This window comes from Solanum pennellii, chromosome 1 (assembly GCF_001406875.1).
Source record: "Solanum pennellii chromosome 1, SPENNV200".
NCBI classification, from domain to species: Eukaryota; Viridiplantae; Streptophyta; class Magnoliopsida; order Solanales; family Solanaceae; genus Solanum; species Solanum pennellii.
In genome coordinates, this window is record NC_028637.1 from 35,713,452 (window position 1) to 35,728,903 (window position 15,452).

At 36.2% G+C, this 15,452-nt stretch overlaps 1 long non-coding RNA gene across 1 annotated transcript; it reads right to left on the reverse strand.

The window, feature by feature from the left end:
• Window positions 1-5,594: 5,594 nt before the first annotated feature.
• LOC107030527 lies at window positions 5,595-10,228 on the reverse strand. The gene is made up of 2 exons (XR_001458105.2): window positions 9,472-10,228; window positions 5,595-5,833 (listed from the first exon to the last, which is right to left on the reverse strand). It is a non-coding gene; the product is annotated as an uncharacterized LOC107030527 (long non-coding RNA).
• Between the last annotated feature and the right edge of the window lie 5,224 nt (window positions 10,229-15,452).

Sequence of the window (15,452 nt, forward strand, 5' to 3'; positions counted from 1 at the left end):
TCATGAGCGTAGAAGGTACACCCATGCACAAGTCTAAATAAAATTCAATCGGATCCCATATGCCCGACAGGTATAATGAATATTTATTACTACAAGAATGACATACCAAAACCCAAGTTCAAAAGAAGTTAGCCAGACCTCAAATCCACAATGATGGGACTTGGGCCTCTAACTCAAATTTGTAGAAGATGGGCCTCGAACCCAAGGTTATTGAATCTGTGCCTCAAACCCAAACCATCCCAATCAAGAAATGACAGCCTCGAACTGTAAAACATTAGCCTAAAACTGGAATTAATGACCTCGAACAATAAATAATCACTGCAACCAAAAAACTAATAACCCAACAAACAATAGGTTCAAGGGTGTGTAAATTCCAAGGAAAATCATAATTCATGTCAAGTAAACTTAGGATGCTTCCCGCCCTAACGTATCAATAGAAGGCTCCTAGGGTACTACAACTCAATCTCCTATTGTCGCGATAGCATAAACCACCAGTAACGACTCGGAACCACATAAATAAAGAGATAGAGGATAAATGATCTATTTATGCATGAATTATCCTAAACTAAGGCTCATACTATCACATTCAAGACTGATTTTCCAGTCTACAAGGATCAAGTTTGTCTGAAAGGACGCACATACAAAGAAAGGCACAATGTTCGAGAGTCTATGCAAACACTAGCCTATCCTAAGGTAAAGAAAAACATGCATCTGAACACAAATAAGACTCAAGTAATTCACCTAGAATGCAAGTCACGTAACAAATCCTTCTAGCATGGTGTTAACCTCGACAGTGTAGTAATCAACCCTTAATCATTATTTCTAAGAGCAAAAGTAGAAATAACTAGGTACCAATCCCCAATTCACATTGTTCCTCATTAATTTATACATTCATTTTCAATCTAAATATAAGGCTTGAACTTTTCCCTTTCGAACAACCTTTGAATGTTGCCACAAAATAAAAAGATAGGATCATAAAATCAAGAAATTTATTTATACATTAAAATAACCCAAAATGGATATAGATCGATTTTAAGAGTCAAACAATAATTGTGGAACCCACACATTGATTTTTGAAACTGACTCCGTCAAAAGGTATAAACTACGTTAGAACTTTTGTTCCAAAATTGGATATGATTCGAGGTTCTGGAAGCAGCCACAACAAGCTCATGCAATGAAAACCCGCAACAAAAATTAAAGAGAGGGCAACAACGAAAACAAGAAATTCCCAGGTACCTTCTTCAACTAGACGATGCCTCTAACGGACCTTAAGCACATGAATGGATCTCGAGCGTAACCACCACACATCTTTGGCAGCAAATGTAACCGGTTTATCCATGATGATAAAGCGATAATACAACCATACTACATCATAGTGAAGCACATAAAACTCGTTGGGAACATAGCGGCACAACATCGACTTATGCAAAACTCGGTGGATGGCTGAGACATTAGATGCAAAGCTTACTCACAGAAAACTTGTCCAAATGATCTAAAAAGGCCCAATATACTTCGGTCTAAGCTTGCCCGACCTTAAAAATTTCATCACTCTTTTCAGTGCAACACATGTTCGAACACCCTATAAAAATTAGAAAGTCTCGACGGCCACCACCTACGATCCACAAAACCCGTATACCTATTACGATCTACTAGAAGCTTATCCTTGATCACCCTCACGTGCTCCAAAGACTCCTGAATCAATTATGTGGCACACGGTCTAGTCTTTGTAGACTCATGCAGACTGGAGAGCGGTAATGCCTACTTTATAAGGCCTTAAATGGGGCTATCTGAATACTAGAATGATAGTTGTTGTTGTAGGAAGACTCTATAGAAGCAAGAATTCGTCTTACTGACCTCTAAACTCAAAGAAACAAGCCCGCATCATGTCCCAAATGAACTAGATTATACGCTCCGACTATCCATCAGTTTGGTGGTGAAAATTTCATCTAAGGTCAGTAAGAGTGCCAAACTCATCTTAAAAAATTCCTTCAAAATCCAGAAGTGAACTGAGCACCCCGATTTGATATAATAGAGATCAACAAACAATGAAGATGTAGAACCTCATGAATGTAGATACGAGTTATCCTCTAGGTTATGAATGAAGACTAGACAAGAAGGAAGTGTATTGGCTTGGTCAATCAAACGATGATGAACAAAATTCTATCAACACCTCTAGAAGTCTGAGGCAAACTTGCCACAAAGTCCATGGTGATGCAATCTAAATTCTAGTACAGAATAGATAATCTCTGAAACTTACCATTAGCTCTCAAATGCTCAAGCTTCACATTCTAGAAACTAACGCAACGAGATACATAGGATGCAATATTTCTCCTTATATCACTTCATTAGTTATGTTGCCTCAAGTCAAGGTGCATATTTACGGTACTCGGATGGATAGAATAACTAGAATCATGGTCCCCAAAGTATCAACTAAATCAAACCCTAAATTCTAAGGAAAAAATACGACCCACAAACCTCAAAGCCCCATCTGAATCCAAGGTAATTTCACCAACATCACTTGTTAACACGATCCCGAAGTTCCACCAAGGCCTCATCCTCAAACAGACGAGTACAAATCAGATCAAGTAAAGAGGACTGAACTCTTAGATAGGCTAGAACACTCTTATACGAAACTTCACACCAAACAATTTTATTAGTGAAGTGTTGAATGACCAAAGATAAAGGTCACTTCATTGTATATAGGAAGGCTATATTACCCATACTCAATACCTTTCGACTCAAGGCGTCTGCTACATCATTCGCCTTTTCTGAATAGTAGAGAATTGAGAGGTCATAGTCCTTCAAAATCTCAATCTAGCAACGGTGCCTCAAATTAATATCTCTCTTACTCATAATATACCAATGGCTCTTGTGATTGGTGTAGATTTCACAACATACTCCATACAAGTAGTGCCTCCAGATCTTAAGCGGAAAAACTAGTGCCACCAACTCCTATTCATGAGTGGAGTAGTTTCACTCATGTAACCTAAGGGGCATCGATGCATAAGCAATGATCCGGCCCCATCACATCAAAAAACAATCCGAACCAACGCTAGTTACATAACAATAAACCGTAAAGCCCTTTGGAAGAGTCAATTTCGGAGAAGTAGTTAGCAACACCTTGAGATTTCGACCTCAAACCACTCTAAAAGAGCATAAAGGTGAGTCAAGTGATTCAAAGGTGCAATAAAGGTGGCAAATCCCGCCACAAAAAACAAGAAGTAGCTTTCCAAACCGACAAAGCTCCAACCTTATTAACTGAAGTTGGCCTTGCACAATCAAGAATAGACTCAATATTTGTTTGATCTATATGATTTCATCCTTATATACAACGTACCCCAAAAATGCTACAGACTCAAGCCTAGACGCCTATTTTGAGAACATGGCACAAATCACTGATATCGAAAAGTCTGGAGCACAATCCTCAAATGTTGCTCATGATAACTCTTCCTCTATGAATATACTAGAATATCATCTATGAAAAGAATTATGAACACATCAAGATATGTCATGAACACCCATGTCATCAACATAAAAGACATAACTAGAAATTCGTAGTGGCTATATCAATTTGTAAATGCGTGCTAAGGTATGTTCGTTACCTTTATTTTAAATTGATGGTATAGAACTGAGATGAACCTTTGAACTTATTGCGACATCCTTCTGAAATAGATCATCAATCCTAGGAATGGGGTAGTTGTTCTTCATCGTCACCTTGTTTAATTTCCTATAACCAATGTACCTACGCATCGTGCTATCCTTCTCACAAATAGAAAGTAAGAGTCTTAAGGAGACACATTAGCACTTATAAATCCCTTACCCAAGATATGTAGAAGCTGAACACTAAGCTCTTTGATCTTTGCAGTCTTAGAAAAGTTAACTAGAACTACACAATAGGGGATAACCAGTTTATGCTCACAATCATATCAAAATCAAGAGCAACAGTCTCAACACTGACCTCCACCCCTAACTGGAGGTATTGCTAGTGGAGTTGGTAGAGTCGGGGGACCTGTCTATGGAGTAGGAGAATTCTACATATGCATAGGACAATCTCTCGACCGATGACCCAAGTCACCAAAATCAAAGGAACTCGACAATGATCTACCCCAAAAGAATGTCCACCACGAACTGAAGCACAAGTTATGGACACATGATTCTGAGAGCCTACCTCACTCTACCTAAATCAGTCTCACTCTGTAGCCTACAATGAGGCCAATACTGGCTGGCTGATTGTCCTTGCTTATACCATTGCATAAGCCTGTCATAGATCCCTTGTACCTTGAATTAGACTCAACATATCTTCCCTTATATTTGGCTCTCTTATTGATGCCCCTTTTGGCCTACGATGGATCTTCTTAATAGTACAAGTGTGATTAACAGCATTTAGAAAAGAATGACTTGTGGAGACAATGAGTTGAGTCTCAATATAAAGATGAAGCTTCAACCAATATATAAAACACCAAACTCTCTCGTCCTATATAGGTAGAATCATGGTTTCATGATGTGAGTGCTCGTAAAATCTCACATTATTCTCTGACGCTATCATGGAGTCTTACTCCAACCTAAAAAACTGAACTCAAAGGTGATATCTGTTATTGAAAGGGATAAACTTGGCCAAAAGAGCCTCAAAAAAGTTGATCAAGGTGACCGGAGGTAAACTAGTTGTGCTGGTCTTGATAAATTTATGCCACCACTATCTCGTTGGCTTATCCAAATTATATGTAATGAAGTCGTCCCCTATCGACTCTATAAGATCCAAAGTGTACAACCTCTCATGGAAAAGGAATAGAAACGTGTGGGTATCCTCACCCACATCTGCATAAAACCTTAAAGGTGAATGCCTCAAGAACAATATGAAAAGTTTATGCTCCTCTAGCGGCATAACTTCGATCGTAATCACTGGATGTCTAACTCAAGTGGTACCACGGCCCTTGTGCCTCCACAATAGGCTGATATTCTTGAACTGGTGGTGGAGTAGGTGTCGGTGCTAGTGTTAGGGTAGGTACTGGTGCTAGAGCCTGCTACATGTCGTTGAGAATAATTTAAAGTTGGGCATTAGATACATATTGTTCTGGTTGAAAAGTCGTCACAGGGTAGCTGGGATGGTACTGGCCCTACAGGCTGATTGAGAACACGTGCTTTTAGAGAAAGTAGTGTGAGATACCGAACCCGCTCTCAATCTAGGGGTGCTACTGCACCCCTACTAGTCATTAAAGGTCGAAACCCTACCCGAGCTTCCATATGGTGCATACATGTCATCCAACGAAAAGAGTTAGATAACTGAGATTTTTAGAAACCAATGAAACACTTTGCATGGATAAGATACAAAAAAGAAGAATTCCTAAGGACACGCGTAGCCTCCCAAAGATAGGATATAGATGCCTCTACACCAATCTATAGGACTCTACCAGGTATTATCTTTAAAAAAGTTAGACTGGTGCACTAGACCAACTAATCACAACCCGATCCCTCGAGTCATGATGGAATCTACCATAACCCGCCAATAGGTAAGCCAACTTGTATGTAGAACACGAGTAATAGTATTAAGGGTAAAACTAAATAAGAGGTAATACTAACAAAAAGAAAAGACAAAATTAGAAAGCAAACTAGAAGATATATTTAATGGAAACCCTTCATAACCAGTAAGTCATAAGTACAGAGCTATCTAATAAGAAAAATATAAGTCCCAAAAGAGGACAACAATTAGCCTTATCAAGATATGTATAGAACGAGACAGGTTGGACCAAGACTCCAAGTGCTCACCCTCGTCTTTGATATCTACAATATGCAAAAGATCCCATGATTGATCGCCACTTGTGGCTTCTACTAAGACCTGTATCATAAAAAGAAGAAGAGTGCATCATAAGTACCTAAATGAGGTACTTAGTAAGCATCATTGGTTGACTAAAAATAAAGATAAAAACAATCAGAAAAGATATAATCTAGATACAAGCAAAGATCAAAATGGAAAAAAAAAGTTACACGACTATACACAAAGCAAATCTAAGTAAAACTTAACCAAAACTAAATGGACTCCATAAGAACAGAAGGTACACTCATGCTCATGTTTAAATAAAACCTGAACGGACCCCATAAAACTGACATGACATAGAATATATAGACTACAAGAATAAGATACTCAAACCCAAGTAAAAAAAAGTCAATTAGGACTCGAACCCATAGAGGTAGTATTTGTGCTTCAAACATAAAGTGTTACAATATAGACCTTGAACCCAAGGTGGTAGAATCTGGGCCTCAAACCCAAAGCATTAGTATCAACCTTGAATAACTGCCTTAACCGTAAAATATCAAACATAAACTGAAAATAACGGCTTTACACCATGAATAATCATTGTAACTAACCAACTGATAACCCGACTAAAAAGAGTGCTAAGGGTGTGTCAGTTTAAAGGATAGTCCCAAGTAAAATTTAATTCACAATTTGATGCCACCCACCCAAAGGTATCAACAAAAGTATCTTAACTTAGTACAACTCAATCTGGAATCGTCACGATAGAATAAGCCTTCGGTAACGCCTCAGAACCATAGAAATATTGAGAGAGAAGGGACAAAAGATCTAATAACCCATGAATTCACCTAAAGTAGGGCTCGTACTATCAAATACAAGTCTGCTATTCCAGTCAACAAGGATCGAATCGGTATGAAACGACATTTAAGATAAAGCATACTGTTTTACGAAAAAATAATAATAAAATAAAAAATGACTGAGTTTCGAAAAATCAATTAATCTTATGATTTAAGAGAAATCGGTTTTCCAAATTAACAGAGTCGCCACTTAATTTTTTTAGTATAAATCAAGAAAACTTATAATTACTTACACAAGATTTAAACAGATAAATCAAATGAAAAAGGGTTCGAAGTTTAATTTACACTAAAAGGTGTTAGGCCCTCGGAATGCCCCCTCACTCGCGGTTGACTGATGATTTTAGTAAAAGACCTTTCAAATATTTCCAAGTTTTAATTAAGTATAGAAATTTCATCTTTTTTATTCATTTACTTATTTTACTATTACTAAATTATTTCAAATGGAAATAAACTAAAGGGGGATTTTCTAAGGAAAATAATTCAAAATGTCGACCAGACTAATAATTAAAATAGAGTTAAGAATTAAATAATAAGTATTTAATTTTAAATTCAAAATGAGAAATGAATATCTTTAGTAGTTAACTAAGACAAAACTAAAGATCAAATACAATGTTAGTTAACACAATAACAAATAAATAAAGTGGAAAAGGGAGGGAGTATTAAACTTGGGCCTTTGCCCCAAATTCATGTACATGTCCTACTGACTAAAAAAAACCAAGTAAGAGTTTGGGACTATTTGATAAAAAAAAAATGAGATAATTGTATAGAATGACAAATTAATAATATAAAATAAATATAGTAGCTACCCTTTGATTTATTTGTGTTCCATAGCAAACTGTTTGTCAGTCCCTCTCTCCCTCATATTCTCGCTCGCCACTCTCCCTCTCTCACTCGCTTATTCCTGTCGCTCGCCTCTCTCGCTTTACACAATAGAATTGTGTTTCTAATTGTATAAAAAAAGGGAAAATTGTATAAATGCATGCAAATACATATATCTTCGTCCTATATACTTATAATTATACAATACAAATATTTCTCTACCCAAGTCTCTTTTTTCCTTTCTTGTTTTATATAAATTCAAATTGTATATAATTTCTCTCTTTATCATTTTATACAAATTCAAATTATATATAATTTCTCTCTTTCTCGTTTTATACAATTCGATTCAATTATATATTCCCTGCACAAGTCTGCATTTGTCTTTCTCTCGTTCTCATTTTATACAAATTCAAATTGTATATAATTTTTTTTCTCGTTTTATACAATTCAATTCTGCATTTCTCGCTTTCTCGTTTTATACAATTCAAATTGTATATAATTTCTCTGTTTCTCGTTTTATACAATTTGCTTCAATTGTATATTTATAGCAAATTATACATATATAAGTTTGCTATGGAGCACAATTATGTAAATTTTACTATAGTATACAAGTATGAATTTTATGTTTGTTATGTGAAAGTTGCCCTAAAAAATCTGCTGCTGGGCCATTCTTTTAAGCCTTTTTGGGCTTCTTTTCACTCTTCAAATGACAGGATATACACCAAGTGTATATATCATATACACCAAATGTTTGAATTGTTTTGGAATCCTAAATATGTATTTCAGTTTGAATTTCACATTTTATGTATTGCAACCTGCTTCGCCGTATTTAAACATGTATACAGTATTTACAAGTGTATATCACTGTATAAACCATGTATATCATTATGTACAACCTCTTTTTCGGGCATTTCATAGCTTGAAAATTCGAATTCCAGCTTTGGTTAACCTCCAGAAACATTCTTAACAACTCGCTACCAACTGACTCGAGACATAAATCTTTGGGCTTTTATGGCCCATTAAGAGATGCAATGAGATAGATCATTAAATCCATCGAACTCGATCGAGAATTTTATAGGCACACCGGAAAGAAAAAGAAAAAGAAAATATATGGAATAGTGATTCCCTAAATCATATTAAAGGTTCAGGAAATAATGATTTTGAAGTTCATACCGGCACAAATGTCAAGTTCAAATAAGCTTAACCATGGAGTACACTATCCATCAATTTGAACTCAAAATCTTATAGAAACATTGTAGTAATCAAAATAAATAAATAAAATGCAAACAAAATTCCGACTACAAACAAGAGAGTACTGAAAATTTAAATGGGATTACACAATAATAGCAACTAACAATAAAGTTACAGAGGCATAAATCTTCAAACAATTTCAAGCATACAACAAACATTTTCAAACTTTGGAGTATGATAACTAGCTATAAACATAACATGCATATCCATATCATATATCGATAAAACCTAAGGAAGAACAGTGAATCAGATAAAAAAATCATTCAAATAGAAACAAAAACTCAAGCATGAGACATAAACCCAAATGGAAAGAGGAGCATGAAATTTACAGTGACAAAAATATGAAGAAACAAACTAAGAGCTCTGCATATATTTTACTAAGGTAACAAAACAAAGCTTCAAGTAGGACAAAGGAAACACTGGTAATTAATATAATGTACACCTAACATATAACTGAAATGAGAACCAAAAAATAAATAGAAGAAAAACAGATGCTTGAAAGTAAACCAAACGGATAAAAGCAGACTCAACAATCGGAAGCAAATGAAGCAGATGACGAAATAGGCTTGAGAAGTGAAATATAGAAATTGTCATGATAAAGCTAAAAGACCAAAACGATAGCCAACAATAAGCCAAAGGGATTACTTAAGCATACATGTAGTATATACAAGCTATCAACATTCAAAACCGATTAACGATAACCTAACAACGAGGTCGTGAATTTACTACATCAAAACACCATATCGAAGCAGAAAAAAATAAAAAATGAAGAGAGTATTATAGAGGAAACATAACCTCTTGCTGAGCAGCGACTAAGACAGACGAGCAGGGAAAAAGTTTTCCACGACCACAATGAGAATCCAAGAACTTCGGAGAATAGTGAATAAGCGAGAAACCAAGATTAAAAGTAACTCGTGATTCTTTTTGGAATCTATATACGATGAAACTACTATAAATTTTAGAAGCTCCGACGAAAGCTTCCGAAAGAAAAAAAATCTAAAAATGTGGTTACTAGAGTGCTACTTTCTTCCGGTTTCTTCCTCTTTTATTTTTCATAACCTATTAACTCAGTTTTTTCCCCAACCTCGAAATAAAGAAGAAGATGGGGAATTTATAGAAGAAAATCTAGGTCAGACTTGGGGGGAATTTGGGAGGGATTTCGAGAGATTTTCCCCATTCGAAATTCAAGTCCATCCTTGAGAGATAAGGTTGCAGCATGAATTGTACCAGTTCCCAATGGATTGATAATAGAGGCCGTCGATTTTGAGAAAAGGACAATCGTGCAAAGAGATAGAGCCACATGGACTGAATCTCTTAATTGCTTCATGTACGAGAGAAGAGGACCACGCGCAAGTGTAAGAGAGAACGAGGGTCACTATATTTTGGTGTCGTCTGGTTCGCTGCTTTGCTCGAGTTTTTCTGGACTTTTCAGCGCGTGAACTGGGTTTCATTGAACTTTTGGAGAAGAAGAACAAACGGTATAGGGGTGGGGTCACGTTTGGTGTGCATATAGTTGTTGCCCTGTATTGTATGTTGGGCTAGGAACTAAAAGAGAATCGCTGGAGTTGGAAAAGAGATGGGCTGCTAGAATCGGAAAATGCAAAAGGCCAAAAACCTGGTCCTGAAATGGGTTAAGGATAAAACTAATAGCTCAATAAAACGAATTAATATAAATTAATTAATGAGCTTCTGAGTCTTAACGAAATAAAATAATTAACTTAAATATAAGTTAAATAATCTAAAGTATAAATTATCATATAACTAAACTATTTAAATCAAATATGTAATTGAAACCAAAATCTTTTTGAGATGATTTTTGATTATTTATATAATAAGCTAATGATATACATAATTATGTAAAATATACGTATTACTTATCAATTATAAAAATGGTAAAGTTACTTTAAAATAACTTGCAGAATATTTTAAACTTTCTAAAAAAACTAATTATTTTAAATTGTTTTAGAATTAAGAAGCTTGTTAATTAATTATTATCGTTTTACTCTAATTGATGCAAGAAATTCGAGGAAAATGAAATTGACCAAACAAATTTTGACCAACCCCATATTCATCTTTAGGGAAGGGATTTGGTACGGACTTTAGGAACCATGGACGAACCCCGAAAATGGGTTTTCGACATATCTTAGCTTATTTGAGAATTCAGGCCACTTGTAGTTTGGTACACTTGATTTGACGCACGAATTTGAAGGAATTCAAAAGTCATATCGATACAGGATTATGAAGGTACCAAAATGCTCGGGATAAGATTTATGACAAAATATTAGAGTACAACCGAGTTTTCAATAATGAGCCCGCCTACATATACCTCAAATTAGAGAATGAGGCTGCTTGTAGTTCGACTCGATCGGTTGAAAAGGAAATCTATTATGTTGGATAACCTTTGGTTCTTAACAAGTGATAAGGAAGTGAGTATGAAAAGGAGTCTTTCAACCTCTTAGCCATGAATGTGGAGCTCTTCACATCCATAAGTAAGAACTACACGGACATAATTTTCAAAGTTCTTGGTACATTGTCACACGGATTGGAAGATGCTTCCGGTTAAAATTAAGAAATCTAAAAAAAACATGTCTTTTGATAGGGGTGTGGTTTGATATTAGTGAAAGCCGCTCCTTTGCTCGCGTCCTATGATTTTGACACTCCTCTTTGGACTATGTTCCAGTTTGCTACTAAGAAAAAGTTTCACATTGTGTTGCATCCTTGTTGATGTCGTCCACACCTGTGGTTTGATTTGAAAATTCATCCTCTTGGATGCGCTCGACAAAGACTGAAACAACTTGTTAGTAGAAAATGTAAGTGGAAAACTGGTAGCATCTCTTACTATACTTTTCAGTTACTCTTGATGTGAAATATGTCACATAATTATGTTCAATATATGTCGCTTTCAAAAGCCGTATGTTCGTTACAACTCAAAATTTGTTGAGGATTTAGAGAAGTCGTTGCTTATTTTTTTGCACGGCAAACTCTGGTGATCTCTGCAACGAGCTAGCTAGCTCAATAATTATCCAACTATAACGAGGTGGATGGCTCGATGATTATCCAACTGTAACGAGGTGGATGACTCGATATTTATCCAACTGTAAGAAGGTGGATGGCTCAACAATATTCCAACTGTAACAAGGTGGATGCTTGATAATATTCAAATTGTAACAATGTGGATGCGCAATAATATTCCGACTCTAACAAGGTGGATGACTGATGTACCGTGGTTTCACGGTACTTTCAATGCTTTTTCCTTAAGTTTAGTGTGTGTTTAAAGCCTTTTTGTATTAGTTTTAATCTATTTTTCTCTATGTTTGCAGGAAATCTTTCCAGAATGAAAACGCGGAAGAATTGTATTGAAACTGCAGAAGTGACTACCTACGGAGCCATCGACGGTCCGTCGACCCCTCGACGGTCCGCAAGTGGCCACCGTCATATGAAGAAAAAAATGTTGAATGTAGATTGAGGAATTCTGAGTAAGTGTGGGGTTATGGAGGCTCTCGATGGACCGTCATCTCCACGACGGACCCTCCTGTACATAGGTCATTGTCAACAAAAAGTAGCCTCAATACCCATCTTTAAAAGAAGCTAAGTTTGGATAGGACCACGACGGTCTGTCATCCAGGTCGCCGACTCAGACGCGGTTTTTCGACAGATTTTCCTTAAATAGATTGCTCTCTTTTGTTAGGACTCTATTATTATAAATACTTGTGAAAACCTCGTTTTTGGGGTTAGACTCTTGGGTATTTTTAAGATTCTATTGTTCTAATTTTGAACTTGTGATTTTGGGAAATTATTCTATTTTTCGGAGATTGTTTATTGCAAGCTTATTGATCGATTCAAGTAATTTTTTGGGTTTTCTTCAATCTCATCAAAATAAGTGCATGAATTCTTATCAAACTAATATGAATTGTTTGATTATTAACATGGGTAACTAAATTCATAGTTAGGGTTGTGGGAACCATGAGTAATTAACAAGGTAAAAACTAGCTAAATGGAAAGTGATTGCTATGGTGAAGTCTGAGTAGCCCAACTCACGATTCTCACTTGGGGTTTTCTTGCTTGTGTTCTTTTTCCGCAAGAGACTGGTTACTTTATTGTTGAACCGGCATGTTGGTATATTTAGTACATAATATACAAATGGACTCTGAAGCATGATGGTTAAACAAAATGATATCCAAATTTAAAGAAAATGCTGCATAACTAGGCATAGTAACTGATAAATGTGTGGCTCTAAGCATGACATAGATATACACCAATGCATGACCCTAAATCTAAAACTCGAACAAGGTTTCTGATAATTTGGAAGAGTGATGAGATGTCAAGTGAGTGTGAGGAAAATTTGAATATTCCACCATTGGTACTGACCTAGAACTTGCCTGGTTAGTCCTGCTAAAAGTAAGTCGTAATAGATATTAGGAAAGGATCATAGGCCCTTGTTCAATATAGCCTATCTTTAGCCTAAATAAAAGATAACCGAATGTAAATAATCCCTTCTTGATCTGAATGATTTGAGCTTAAAATAGACCTTTCTTTTTCACCCCAATTGATCTTTTATGGGAACAATGTGTTTGCCCTGGTCCCTCCTTGGACATGTGCACCTCAGCTTATGCCAAAAGCATATGTTAAGGGTGGCTAATGCAGAAAACAACCTTGCGTGGACCTGAGACAACTTTGGGTATTGTGTACCTTGACTCATGGCAAAGCCATGAGTTGAGGGTGACATTTTTGAGGAATTCTCCGGAAAGTGGGGTTGAAAGAACAAAGAGAGACAAACAACAAAAGAAAAGTTGAAAGAAAAAAAATATTTGAAAATGTGAAAACACAAGCAATAAAAGAAAAGAGTCACTTACACAAAAGAAGAAAGAAGGGAGAATAGCAAGGTGAAAAAATACAAGAAAATTAAAAAATAGGGCGGAATAAAACGATGAAAAGGTAGGACGCTTAGACTTTATGTCAAGGAGGGCAATAAGTCACCAAAATACATCCAAATGTACCCTACCTGACCCTAAGCCTAAGTTACAAGCTAAGAAATTCCTATCGTGATCCTAAGAGTCTATTATGGTGAACTTAAAGTAGTGAAAATAAGGGCAAGCCTATGGCAATAAGTATAAATGAGGTGTGAAGTTGTTCTGAGAGTGAGTGTTAAAAAATAATCCTTATACTCAAACTGAAATCACTGTGTGAAAAATGAGGATCTAGTTTTGAAGTGAGGACGCTAGTTGCAATACCGGAAAATTGGTACCTTGGTGAGAGATCAAACAGGATAGGTGTCGGTGTGTGGTGAGTATGTGTCATGGTCTGATCCTCACGAGCAAACCTAATAGTGATAACATGCAATAAACATAATGAAAATAATCGGGATTGATAGCCAGATGATTGTGAAAGCCAAAATAAGGATACTCTTGTACAAAGATTTTGTGGTGAGTCATAGTGCGTCGCTTGAGGACAAACAACGAATCTAAGTTGAGGGTGTTGATGTACCATGGTTTCACGGTACTTTCAATGCTTTTTCATTAAGTTTAGTGTGTGTCTAAAGCCTTTTTGTATTAGTTTTGATATATTTTTCTTTTTGTTTGCAGGAAACCTGTCCAGAATGAAAAAAATGGAAGAATTGTGCTGAAACTGCAGAAGTGACTACCTACGGAGCCATCGACGGTCTGTCGACCCCTCGCCGGTCCGTAGGTGACCACTGTCATATGAAGAAAAAAATGTTGAATGAAGATTGGGGAATTCTGACTAAGTGTGGGGCTACGGAGGCTCTTGACGGATCATCATCTCCACGAGGGGCCGTTCTGCACATCCATCATCGTTAAAAGAAAGTAGCCCCAGTACCCATATTGAAAATAAGCTAAGTGTGGAATGACGGAGGACCACGACGGTCCGTCATCTAGGTCGTCGACTCAGACACAGTTTATGGGCAGATTTTCCTTAAATAGATTTCTCTCTTTTGTTAGGACTCTTTTATTATAAATACTTGTAAAAACCTCGTTTTTGGGGTTAGACTCTTGGGTATTTTTCAGATTTTATTGTTCTAATTTTGAACTTGTGATTTTGGAAAATTATTCTATTTTTCGGAGATCGTTTATTGCAAGCTTATTGATCAATTCAAGTAATTTTTTGGCTTTTCTTCAATCTCATCAAAATAAGTGCATGAATTCTTATCAAACTAATATGAATTGTGTGATTATTAACATGGGTAACTAAATCCACAGCTAGGGTTGTGGGAACCATGGGTAATTAACAAGGTAAAAACTAGCTAAAATAACAATTCTAGAATAGTGTCGTGCATGTATTGATAATTCTTTCGTTTAGAAGTCTTTTTAGCAAGTGCACGCATTGAAACTCGCCTTGTTGCTACTTGCCGGACCAAGGAGGTAGATAATAAGAAAATAATTATCAACGTAGATTTAGTATACACTATAGAATAGGCTAGTATCGATTGGTGTGAAGTAACAACTAAGACCAACATCGATTGTGATGCTTAATATGAGGTAAAGGTAAGGTTTAGTAACGCACACACACGAAGCCGAACCAAAGTGCGGAGTCAAATTTTCTAGTTGTCGGACCAAGGAAATTGGGATACATAACTTACCACTTTGCATGCAAGATATTAGGAAAGGATTGTTATAGCTAGAATTACCGCGTTATGAACCTGTGGGGAACACTTAAGCCCTAGTTACTCTCATTACTTGATTAAAATCAAATCTTTAAACATGTCACTTGATTATTTAGAAATAGCTAAGTACATTTAAGTACATTCATTGAGTGTATCA